Raw genomic sequence first — 13,000 nt, 5'->3', positions numbered from 1 at the left:
ATTTGTCCAAAGCAAAATTGTTCATGAAGTGGTGTGTAAGCTCAAAAACTCATCTCTCTCACCAATAGAAGTTGGTCCAATGGAAGATATTCCCTCACCCAACTTTTTCATGAAACTGGGTCAGTTTCGACAAATCTCCTGACTCAAAAATGTTTGGAAAAAAGTTTTGGCTTTTCAAAGGAAAACGACGTTTTGTTCAGAAATTTTAGTAAATTTAGACACCCCCCCCAAAAAAAAACTTAAAGGGGAAAGACTCAAAATGTAAATGAAACATTACAATTGATCCAAACTCTTTCCCCCGCGCACATCCAGTGTTTCAGTTAGTGGAAGTTTTTGAGATTTCAATTTTTCATCCTGATTCAGGACATGAAAACATTTTGAAATTTCAAAAGTTCTCACGGGACAGGAACCCTGTTTCCTGCAGCCCTAATTATACTTTGAGGATTAACTATCGACAGTCAAGCATAGTTAAACTCAGCTTTGCTTTTAGGAGTTAAATGAACATGCTGGTCTTCCTGTCCCAGGGTTTGGAGCATCACTCCTGTGACTCCCTTCTCTCCCCTCACCCCCTGATCTGCACACCCCCCAGTACAGCAGGGGAGCAAAATAAGCAAGGAACACAGATGTGATGGGCACCTCATCATGGCTTCAGAGATCAGAGAGCAGAAATGGGACTGATTCCCCCTGAGGTGGGATCTCAGACAAAGGGCAAAAGTGTCATACCAAGTTCAAAGCAGGGCTGGGATCCAGCGATGTGAGTGAGCGGGTAAACGTGATACACCCGAGACAAGTCTCACACTGACGTCTCCTGCTCTGCGCTGGGCTCTTCTTTATTCCTCTTCATCTTGCAGAAGCCATGGAGCCCGCAGAAGCAAGCGAAGGTGAACTGGGACATCCCCTATGGCAGGTCAGGCTCAGGAGCATCCAAAGGAAACCTAGTTGGGGACAGGGAAAGGAAGGAAAGAGAGCGTTTTTGAAATCAGAGCAGCTCTTGCTGATGACTGGGAAGGAGGGTGAGCAGGGATGGACAATCACTGCCTTTCTTTAGAAGACAGACTTCCCCCAACCCCAGATGCAGAACTCCTGGCAGTCTCCTCTCTCAATACAGAACCTCCTATCTTCCCCATGTCAGATGCCCCCAGTCACACTCTCTAAAATTTTCCTTTCCAGTAAAAGAAGAGGGGGTTGAACCAAACACATGCTGCCTGTGGAAGCCTGTGAGCTGCAATTCCCATATATACAGAAACATAGATAGTTTGCACAGTCTGCTAAGCTAATGAATAGATTCATAGATTCATAGATACTAAGGTCAGAAGGGACCATTCTGATCATCTAGTCCGACCTCCTGCACAGCGCAGGCCACAGAATCTCACCCACCCACTCCTATGAAAAACCTCACCCATGTCTGAGCTATTGAAGTCCTTAAATCATGGTTCAAAGACTTCAAGGAGCAGAGAAGCCTCCCTCAAGTCAACCATGCCCCATGCTACAGAGGAAGGCGAAAAACCTCCAGAGCCTCTCCAATCTGCCCTGGAGGAAAATTCCTTCCCGACCCCAAATATGGCAATCAGCTAAACCCTGAGCATATGGGCAAGATTCACCAGCCAGATACCCAGGAAAGAATTTTCTATAGTAACTCAGATCCCATCCATCTAATATCCCATCTCAGGGGATTTGGCCTATTTACCCTGAATATTTAAAGATCAATTACTTACCAAAATCCCATTATCCCATCATACCATCTCCTCCATAAACTTATCGAGTAGAATCTTAAAGCCAGATAGATCTTTTGCCCCCACTGCTTCCCTTGGAAGGCTATTCCAAAACTTCACTCCTCTGATGGTTAAAAACCTTTGTCTGATTTCAAGTCTAAACTTCCTGGTGGCCAGTTTATACCCATTTGTTCTTGTGTCCACATTGGTGCTGAGCTGAAATAATTCCTCTCCCTCTCCTGTATTTATCCCTCTGATATATTTATAGAGAGCAATCATATCTCCCCTCAACCTTCTTTTAGTTAGGCTAAACAAGCCAAGCTCCTTAAGTCTCCTTTCATAAGACAAGTTTTCCATTCCTCAGATCATCCTAGTAGCCCTTCTCTGTACCTGCTCCAGTTTGAATTCATCCTTTTTAAACATGGGAGACCAGAACTGCACACAGTATTCTAGGTGAGGTCTCACCAGTGCCTTGTATAACGGTACTAAAACCTCCTTATCCCTACTGGAAATGCCTCTCCTGATGCATCCCAAAACCGCATTAGCTTTTTTCACAGCCATATCACATTGGCAGCTCATAGTCATCCTATGATCAACCAATACTCCAAGGTCCTTCTCCTCTTCCATTACTTCTAATTGATGCGTCCCCAACTTATAGCTAAAATTCTTGTTATTAATCCCTAAATGCATAACCTTACACTTCTCACTATTAAATTTCATCCTATTACTATTACTCCAGTTTACAAGGTAATCCAGATCCTCCTGTATAATATCCCGATCCTTCTCCGAATTGGCAATACCTCCCAGCTTTGTATCATCTGCAAACTTTATTAGCACACTCCCACTTTTTGTGCCAAGGTCAGTAATAAAAAGATTAAATAAGATTGGTCCCAAAACCGATCCCTGAGGAACTCCACTTGTAACCTCCCTCCAACCTGACAGTTCGCTTTTCAGTAGGACCCGTTGCAGTCTCCCCTTTAACCAATTCCTTATCCACCTTTTGATGTTCATATTGATCCCCATCTTCTCCAATTTAACTAATAATTCCCCATGTGGCACGGTATCAAATGCCTTACTGAAATCTAGGTAAATTAGATCCACTGCATTTCCTTTATCTAAAAAATCTGTTACTTTTTCAAAAAAGGAGATTAGGTTGGTTTGGCACGATCTACCTTTTGTAAAACCATGTTGTATTTTGTCCCATTTACCATTGACTTCAATGTCCTTAACTAATTTCTCCTTCAAAATTTTTTCCAGGACCTTGCATACTATATTATATTATAGGGACCTTAAGCTTAGGCTCATTGGGGTGTTCTAACAAAGCTTAGCGATATATACCCAGCAACCGCAATTAATGAGAAGCAGCTGATATCAAAGCTCAGTGTCTTCTTGTCCATTTTCAGTGGATCAAATCATGCCCCAAAGCACATTAGGGAGTAACAGCTCTAACAGCTGCAAAATGTAATTATGCAAACAAAAGCCTTTTTTTTTAAACACATGGAAGAGAAAGAATAACATCTGAAGTCAAACCCACCCGCACTTTCCCCCTATTTTAATTTTTAGCATTTCTAACTTTGCAAATGACTAAATCTAGTTTTGCCAATGAGAAAGGGTAACAGTGATTAAAGTGCTCGAAAGCAGGAGTCTTGAACACTAAATTTCTACATTTTTATGGCGAGGTCAGTCTAATCTCTGAAATACAGAAAGTCCTGAAGTAAACGTCAACTGACCCCTCATCCCTATCTCAGCAAGGAAGGCAGTGTGTGCTAGCGTACAGGGCATGGGATTGGGAGATTGGACTCTTCCAGTTCTGTCACTAAATTACCATGCGAGTGAGTCACTTAACTCCTCTGTAAAATGAGGATAATGAAACTCATCCAAGCTTTGAGATCCATGAGTGGGAATTGCTATGTAAGTTCTAGCATAAGCTCCAGAGAGGCAAGTATTGCCCACAGTGGTTAGCAATGAATCATAGCTTCTGACGCTGGCGAGCTGCTAACAGAGACATGCCTGATTCATACATCCCGTAACTTTGTGGAAATTCAGAGCTGGACCTGTCTCTAACTTACATGGAGACATTTAGGAGAAAAATAAGGACAATATTTTTAACTGCATTGCATTAAACTGAACACACTGAGCCAAGTGCTGCTATTCGGCCCTGATCCACCAATGCACTTTTGCATGTGCAAGAAGTAGTCCCATTACATATGTGCTTGAGAGATTTGCTGGTTGGATCCACAGTGAGTGCAGAATAAGTCCACTGAGTGAGAGCAGGATTTGGCCCAAAGGAGATTTTGCAAGAGAAATGACAAATATATTGCTTTAAAAAAAATCCATTTGGCATGTGACTCTGCTCCTTCCCACTCCCAGGGTTACAAAATATCCCAAGCTGATAGTTACCCCAATAGAGAGACTGCAACTAAAATCCCATTCAGGGTGGCTGCTTGTCAATAGCTCAGCTGGCTCTCAGGGGGTCATGCTAAGCTCCTCAAGGCCATGGAGAATGTTTGACTGACCTTCCGGCTTCCAGCAAGGCCATTCAGTATCCATTAAGAGCCCTTCAACTGCCAGCACTGTCATTCCGACATGGCAATGAAAAGCACATCATCCCCATCCAGTAACCTGGGAACCAGAGCGCAGTTACCTAGTGGGCTGGCTTTGTCCTCTGTGCTTTTGCTTGACTTTGTCTTTCCAATCAGGGCCCAGCACTAATATAGAGCAGATAGCAAGCAAGGGACAGAGTCCCTTTAATAAACTTTTCCAGCCGCCCACCTCCTCACCTTCCCCTTCGTTTGACGGCCTTCTATGTACCTATCTATCAGGCTCCCAAATTAAAAAGGCCCCAATGCTACCTCTGAGACTCAGAGTCAGGAACAATGACAAAAGGCTCCTTAACGAGTCTTCCTATCTGCAGGGTTTCTTAGCATAGTGGCAGCTCTGTGTGCATCTCTCTGTGTGCTAAAAGAAAGAAGAAAAGGAGTACTTGTGGCACCTAAGAGACTAACAAATTTATTTGAGCATAAGCTTTCGTGAGCTACAGCTCACTTCATCGGAGGAATCCGATGAAGTGAGCTGTAGCTCATGAAAGCTTATGCTCAAATAAATTTGTTAGTCTCTAAGGTGCCACAAGTAGTCCTTTTCTTTTTGCGAATACAGACTAACACGGCTGTTACTCTGAAACCTGATCTCTGTATGCTGCTGCTTTTTATTATAAGCCAGTGAAAGGGTCTTCTGAGGTAACAGCTGGCAGGGAGCAAAGTGCCACTGGACGAAGCTTCTGAAGGTGAGATATGAAGCTAGCTCATTAGTGTCTCCCTCTCTCTCACTGTAGCAACACTCTGTGACTTGAGGTGGCAGAAAGGAACTCTCTGCGGAACCAGTCTGGTATACTTGCAAATTTGCATTGAGAGAAAGAGCCAGTGAAAATGCCTTGGTGGCTTTACACTGAGGTAACTGCACCAACCTCAGTTGCTGCTGATTTATGCCAGTATAAGCAAGCGGAGAATCAGGCTCAGCGAATCTACTTCAGCTCCTGTTGCAGACAGTCGGCCAAATTCTGTCCTATGGATCCAATCTAGCTCCCATTAAAGTCAATGGAAAGACTCCCATTTCACTTCAATGGCACTACTGCCTGCGAAACCTCAGATGATGTCAGTAGGTGTAAATTTGGCTCATCAGGAGCCAGATGGGGCCCCATGTTTGAGTCAATGAATATTTTTGTAAAGGTAGAAAAATTCTCCTCGACTCCTGTACCCAAATACCATCCCCCAACATCAGCGATGGGCCTGAACAAAATCACCAGATCTGTTTCAACTTTGGGGGTGATCAAAATCTGAATCCAGATTCAAATTTCTCAGCATACATATTATGTGGGCCCAGCTCTAGCTAAAAATTCCTCCTGAAACCCAGGTATACTGCAGAACTTCAGGACTGTTTAAGATTTTTAAACTATTTAACAGGGTATTACCATCTGCACCTAAAATGGGCGAACATATTTTGGGGATATTTAAAAACCCAGAGGTCAGATCCTTAGCTCATGTAAATCAGTGTGCTCCTTTGGAGTCAACAGTGTTAGGCTGATTTACACCAGCTGACGATCTGTCTCCCAGATATAGGGAAAACAAAATCTAGCTCATAATATCCATCAGTACTAGGCCCTAGAAATGGTACCCTCTTGAAAGTACAGTTGTGGGCATATGTCAAGGGTAACAATACCCTACCATTTTTAGGGAAATGGGACACCGGGACAATTTCCAGGGAAATTTCAAGACACGCTGTCAAGATAAAAATCTGAAGTCATAGTGCAATGAACCTGCTACCTCACTATTGGGTAGTTTCCTTGCACCCCGGAAGAGCTGGATGGAAATGGTCTAGTAATATTCACCATTTACATAAGAAGCATAAAATTAATTGAAGCTTGAGGAGTTACAAGCATTTATGCCAGTGGTGAATCTGAGCTCAAATACTTTAGGGCCCAATTCTGTCCCTTCATACACACAAAGTAACCCCATCGAAGTTAGTGGGACTTTGGGCCTGAGCCAAAGTCCACTGAAGTCAGTGGGAGACAAATCCAGTGACTTCAGTGGGCTTTGAAACCTGCACTTTATGTAGAGTACTCAATGGGACAGAGTCTGATACCTTACGCTACAAATAGCTCTGTGAAATCAATGGGGCTGCCCTTTGAGTAATGTATTATTCAGTGTGGGCAAGGCTATCAGAATCGGACCCAGCGTGAGAAAGGATGGCAGGATCAGGCCCTTACATTGTTACCAATTTAAAATACTTTTTCAAGTCAGATTTGTTTCCCATTATTTATGCTGCTTGTTTCCAAATTTTTCAGCTTGGACAATGAAACTCGGCAGCTTAGTTTAACTTTTGTTCATAGCTAGTTTCTGTTTGTTTTTCTCACGCATTTCCAAGGAAATGTTAAAATTTAAGAAAAATGAAAATGGGATCTTCTTGGATTTTAATATTAAAAACCCATGAACATTTGTTTAATATTATTAATGTATCAAATCAATCCATGGTGTGTGCAAACCAACAGAGTTACTCCAGTGCTAAATTCAGCCCATTATGTCTTGTAAAACTCATTGGAATGCATTTTGCACCCAAGTGAAATATTATTACTGATATTATAGTAGCACCTAGAGGCCCCTTTGTGCTAGGCACTGTACATACATGGCAAGAGACAGTCTGTCCCAGAAAGTTTACAGTCTAAACAGACAAGGGGGGGAGTAGAATTCAGGGCCCTAGACCACACCATATCTCTGACCATGCTGTCACTCTACAGTAAGTGTGAGTATAATAGGTAGATAGTGTGTCCCTTTAAGCCCAGTCAGGCAGGTAGTACTAACAATAGATCTCCCCATTCTCTGGTCAAGCTGTGTTAATCTTGGCTCTAACATGTATCGTGGGCAACATCATTCTGCCAGCATTTCCCTTTGCTGACTATCTGCCACTGCATACGTACCCACAATGAGCCAGCAGCTCACATAAGGCGCTGGCAAGCCTGACATAACTGTTAGGAAATCCTTATTCTAGGCAAATGGCCACCTAGAAGGAACTAAAGACAAGTTTTAATCAAGCTGAACCTGGAGATAACAAACATTTAGCATATGGTCGTACTGCAGCCATGGAATTTCCTGCTGAATTGACATCTTCCTGCCCAGCAAAGGGCTGATATTTACCGTTAGTGCTCTGCATCTCAGCCCCCTGGCCAGGTCCAAAGCACGAGGTGCCTGATCCAAAGACCATTGAAGCTTGAGACTTTTCATTGACTTTGATGGGCTTTTGATTAGGACGTAGGCAATCAGGGAGACAATTGGCCAGATTCTCAGCTGGTGTAAATTGATTTAGTTCCAGTGGAGTCCCTGCTGATTTACATCAGCTGAGGATCTGGCCCCACGAGACCTTCCAGAGGAAACCAGAGGTGGCAAAAAAGTCATGGCCAATACCAAAAGAAAGAGTAACCATAAAATAGCTCCTAAGTGGCTACCATTGACTGTGTGGACGGGACTTTGCTCACGGTGCAACAGGTCCAGTGAGGGTGCTGACTCCATTTGGACAGGCCTTTGCTCTGCCTGCTTATGTCTCCAGGGCCTCATCCTTGCTGCTGTTGAAATTGATGGCAAAACTCCCATCGACTTTAATGGGAGCAGGTTCAGGCCCTCATTCAAAAGGAGGGGGGAATGGGAAAGACAGAACTGCTGAGGATTCTTGTTGGACCCTTGCATAACTTGCCCTTCCCAACTCAGAATCAGCAAGAGAGGAAGATGGCAGCTAGTACCATGAACGGAGCCCAGGTCTCAAGAATCCAGAGCACCTAGAGAAGCTGCTCAGAACCAGACATGTTCCTTGTCCTTACATGGCCACTTCCAGTTCACTTCACAAGGTCATTTTAGGCCAAGACCCTTCCCCTTCCTTGCTACACTTTCTCTATTAAACAGGGGTAAAAAATTACTTACCAGACCTCACAGGGAGGCTTATCTAACAAACATTTGCGAAGCACTTGCATCACTCAAATACCTTTCTCCTTGGACATTAGCAGATCCCAGGACAGACTGACTTAGCTGCAGACACAAAACCATCATCAGAACCTGGGCGGTCTACTGACAGGACCCAGCTTCCATTATGGAGCTATTGATGTCTTTAGGGAAACTTGTCGCACGGAGGCTTTTAAAAGTGACCCCTCTGCCTTCCATTCAGGGAACAGACAATGATGAATGAGCCTGGAAGAATGAAGGCAAGCATAGCTGAGCCTAATGCTCCCGTTCTTCTTGAAAAGGTAGAAAAAGGATCTTGAAGGAGCAAGGAATAATTAAAAAATAAATGAACTGGCTTTGGTAGCAGTGACAGAAGCCCTGTTTGATTTGCAAGAGCTGGGCATGCTTCACAGAGCTGCGCTGCCCTTTCTATTCAAGGGAGAAGATCCTTTGGATAAAGCCCTGTGCAGCAGAGAAAAAATGCAGGGTGCATTAAAAATGTTAAGCCAGAAAATTCTCTTTAGTCAATTGCACAGCCCCTGGCCATGTTTGTCACTGTCACAGTGATGAATTGGGAGCTGTCTGAAATCAGCATGCTCTCTTTAATAATGTCACTTTCTCTGAGTCCTAATAAATGTCTTTCTGAACCAGCTGGACAGAACCTATTCCTTAGCCCAGCAATTACTGATTTCACTGGGTTCTGCTTTTCAACCCCAGCTATTCTTAACAGCCAGGTCAGGCTGATGAAATGGGAAATCTTTATTTTAGCTTAGACTTTCCATGCTGTCTTTTCCTCTCTTTCTCGGTTGTATGGCAAGAGGCAGTGTAATCTTGTGGTCAGAGCAAATGAATGGGAACTAGGACTTCTAGGCTTTATTCCCAGCTCTGCCACTGACTCACTGTGTGGTCCTGGGGCAGTCACTTCTCGAAGGGTCTGTCTACACTGGGGATTGGTGCAACAGGACAAACCCCTAGTGTAGACATGGTGCACCAGGGCAAACCCCTGTGTATGGTGATGCAATATGTCTACATTAGGGATTTGTACCAGTGCAAAAATTGATATAGCTAGAAGGGTGCAAAAATCCTTAGTATAGAGAAGCCCTCAATCTCCCTATATGTAAAATGGTTAATGTATTTATTAGTTACCTCCCAGGAGGGTTTTGTGGCTTAATGAATAAAGTGCTCTGAGATCGTGGTTAGAGAAGCACAAAGGGACAAAATTCTGATGTGATTTGCACTGGTTTAAATGCAAAGAAAGTCCACTAAAGTCAGTGGGCCTGAATCACTGCTGCCCTGCCCCTTGTGCAGCGATTTATGCCAGTGAAATGTGAAAGTAAAATGCTACCGTTGCATTCTGATAACATTTTACACTTGCTTTGCAATGATATAAATGACAACGCAAGATGAAGGGTGACAGTGAATTGGGCCCAGAGGAGTTACTACAGGAATAACTGGAAGAACTGAGGACTAAGAGTGTCTACCTGGGGCGTTATACTGGTATAACTTGTAAAACTTTCCCATGTAAACAAGCCCTGAAAGAAGAATCTTACCCAGGCTTTTTATTCTAAGATTATGTCTACACTGCAATAAAAGATGTGTACATTTGTCCCTACTGTTTATTCCTCCCTTGAAGTCATAGGACTAAATTTATCTACAGGGCAATTGCTACCGTCAGGTTGACCAATCACCTGAATCTTGTGGTATCATGTATTGTTACCCTAAAAACAGCTACGGTCATAGCCACTGGGCTCTGCGTCGGGTGAGGGAAGAATCAGGTGAACCCTCTTTTCATATGGCTAAAAGCAAAGTTGCACTGAAAGAGAAGGTTTGTCATGATGTGTCACTGGCCCTTTAATTGTCCTGGCGAAGGTTTGCACAGAAATTCTGAGGTTTCAATTCATGTGATTTTATGCCACTCTAATTTTGCTTTCCTGAGAAATGTGATCAAATTAACTTTTAATTCCCCCACTAGAAAAATGTTAAATTTTACAGTTTGAACTCCAAATTTTAAAGCTGCCTTTTGCCCCCAGCAAGACAATTCTTCTTGGGAAACGGATTGTTTTTCAATGGAAACAGGTCCCGTTTTTTTGCAAAAAATTTGTGAGGTGAGGCCAATGTCCTGATAAAATGACCTAGTACTGGAAAGTGCCCAGATACCAAGGATCTGAATAGAATAAAATAGCTTGTAATAAAATATGAAAAAATGCCTTCAGATTTCAAGTTGTTTCCCATTCATGGTGGATATTCCAGCCATCTCTGACCTTTGTAGCCAAGATTTTCAAATGGGATCAGTGATTTTGGGAGCCCCATTTGAGACACCTTAAAAGAGCTGGTTGAATAGACAGTGCTGAACAACCATCAGGCCCCTTTCAGTGTCTCATGTGGGGCACCCCAAACCAGTGTCACATTTTTAAAACCTTGGGCTTCAAGTGTGTCAGCATTGTGAGCTATGCCCCAGCACAGAGGCCTATGTTAAGAGATTTATGACATATTTTTTACACCCTAACCCAGTTCCAATGGCTAGCAGACTCTGAAAAGCACAGATCTGGACTCAAATTGGGCTGGATTGATCTTCACTCTTGACTGTTGTAACGAATCCACTCACCTAGGCCTTTAGTAGTCACTACTGCACACTGTGCAATGTGGCCTTAAGAACTTAATGAAAATTACAGGGATGGAATCCAGAGCCACCTGCTCTAAAATCTATCACTTAAAATAATGGCAGGTTTCAGAGTAGCAGCTGTGTTAGTCTGTATTCGCAAAAAGAAAAGGAGTACTTGTGGCACCTTAGAGACTAACAAATTTATGTGTGTGTATATAAATCTCCCCACTGTATTTTCCACCAAATGCATCCGATGAAGTGAGCTGTAGCTCACGAAAGCTTATGCTCAAATAAATTTGTTAGTCTCTAAGGTGCCACAAGTCCTCCTTTTCTTTTTTTAAAATAATGGACCATCTATCTCCTTTAGCTATTAGCAGTACAGGGCCATACTGATTCCATCCAGCAGAGGGCATGCCTCACATACGCACCAGACACTTCATTACACTTCTCTGTATGCCGGTTGCTGTATCGCTGGCTAATTTTACCACAGTATCCACATTATTTAATTTGTTTTTTATTTCCACTTCTAAAATTATGGTTCTTATTTTTTCACACACCGTGGGTGCTCCCTCATTATAACAACCTAAGGCGAAACCCAATTAAGAGCAGCAACACGTAATTTACAGCGGGATACTTTTTTTGAAACAGAAGAGACCGGAAAAGGACTAAATCAAAAAGAAATTCTGTCCCTTTAAGAGGAGATAATGAACCAAAGCACTGTTTCTTGTGCCCGCATGTTTGCAGAGAATTGCTAATTAAAACATCACTTCTGTAAAGTATGCTGATCCCATTGATTCTTCACCCCACACAGTTAATTTTCTGCTAGGAAGGCAAAGTCACAAGGGTCCTCATTATAAAAATTTCACTGGCTGCAGCTAATGGTTGTAATTAATAGGTGCAATAAATTTCAAATGGCCAGCCAGGGTGTTCATTAGTTTCAGGCTGACTCAGCACCAGTGGGGTAGCCTGTTACTTAATAACCCATTTTCAAGCAGACCTGGAGGCGGGGGCTAGGGGGGAGGCATTGCATGGTATATACAGTAGATCCATATCTTTCCATAGGTAGCAGAGCCGAAAGAATAGTTCATAACAAAAAAATTGTTTGTCCCTTTTTGTCCTATTTGTGAATTTTCCAAGCAAAACTCAAAAGGCATGAAGACACTTAGCAAATCAAATGGGGACAGATTTTCTAAAGAGCTCAGCCACCAAATTGTGCTCTTTTGAAAATCTCTCCTTTAATCTCTCTGCGACTCAGTTCTCCATCTGTACAATGAGCATAAAAAATCCTTCCTTTCTTCCACCCTTTGTCTGTCTTATCTATTTCAATTGTAATGTCTTTGGGGCAGGGACTGTCTTGCTGTGCATATGTACAGCACCTCGCATAATGGAATCTCGATTTATGTTAAGGCGTTTATGTGTTATTGTGACACAAACAAACAATAAATAATAATGTGAACCCAGGCATAGATCAAATGCCGACAAAACGGCTTGCGTGAACCACAGAGCTATACGTGTCCGAGCGTAGCCCCAGTTGTACAGATGTGTCTCTGGGTCTGACTGCCAGTGAAATGGACTTGGGCATGTCTAGCACATCTCCTGGTCCTTATTTCTCTGGTAGTATGAGCTGATGGGAGCCTGACATAGAAAGCCTGTGTGGTGTAATCAGGGAGGGATTTTTTAAAAAAATATTTTCTCTTTTCAAGAGGGGCCTAGCCAAAGAAATGTTAACAGCTGGCAGATGCATAGACATCCTGCAGCACAGCGGGGCCTAAGAGAGCAGCACTTCTGCATTCTAGTTCTACTATACCTAATGTGTCACGTGCCCTCGCCCACTGATCTCTCATCACCCATGAAACCTTCCTTGTTGCTGAATGCAGGACCTGAACTTGTGAAGTGCTGAGTGTGCTCCATTCCCAGGACTGGGCTCTTAGTCAAAAAGTCCCTCATGACTGGAGAGGCAGCATGTCCAGCTATATCCTCCATAAGCCCCTTGGCTTTCCTCCTGAAGTACCCTATCTGCAAAGGCTTCCCAAAGAATCTGTTGTAGCTGTGGTCAGGTTTTATGAGGTGCCAGGTGCTTCCTGCAACATGCTCAGCACCCTCACCTCTGACTGACACCTCTGGGAGTTGAGGGCTCTTGGCACTTTACCGAAGTAGTGCAACACATTGCAAGGTCAGGCCCTGAGGCTGGAGGGACCAGGTCA

The 13,000-nt window shown here is 43.2% G+C and overlaps 1 long non-coding RNA gene across 2 annotated transcripts in view; it reads right to left on the bottom strand.

Annotated features, from left to right (window-relative positions):
- Positions 1-13,000, bottom strand: part of LOC119846284 — a 66,739-nt gene that overhangs the window by 11,216 nt on the left and 42,523 nt on the right. For both annotated transcript variants that reach the window (XR_006276573.1, XR_005289822.2), the window contains one exon: positions 724-935. This is a non-coding gene — a long non-coding RNA (uncharacterized LOC119846284). The remainder of the gene's footprint in view (positions 1-723; positions 936-13,000) is intronic.

The sequence above is a fragment of the Dermochelys coriacea genome, chromosome 21 (genome assembly GCF_009764565.3).
Source record: "Dermochelys coriacea isolate rDerCor1 chromosome 21, rDerCor1.pri.v4, whole genome shotgun sequence".
Lineage (NCBI taxonomy): Eukaryota > Metazoa > Chordata > Testudines > Dermochelyidae > Dermochelys > Dermochelys coriacea.
Note: the sequence above shows the minus strand (reverse complement) of the source record. Positions and strands in the feature narration are given on the sequence as shown.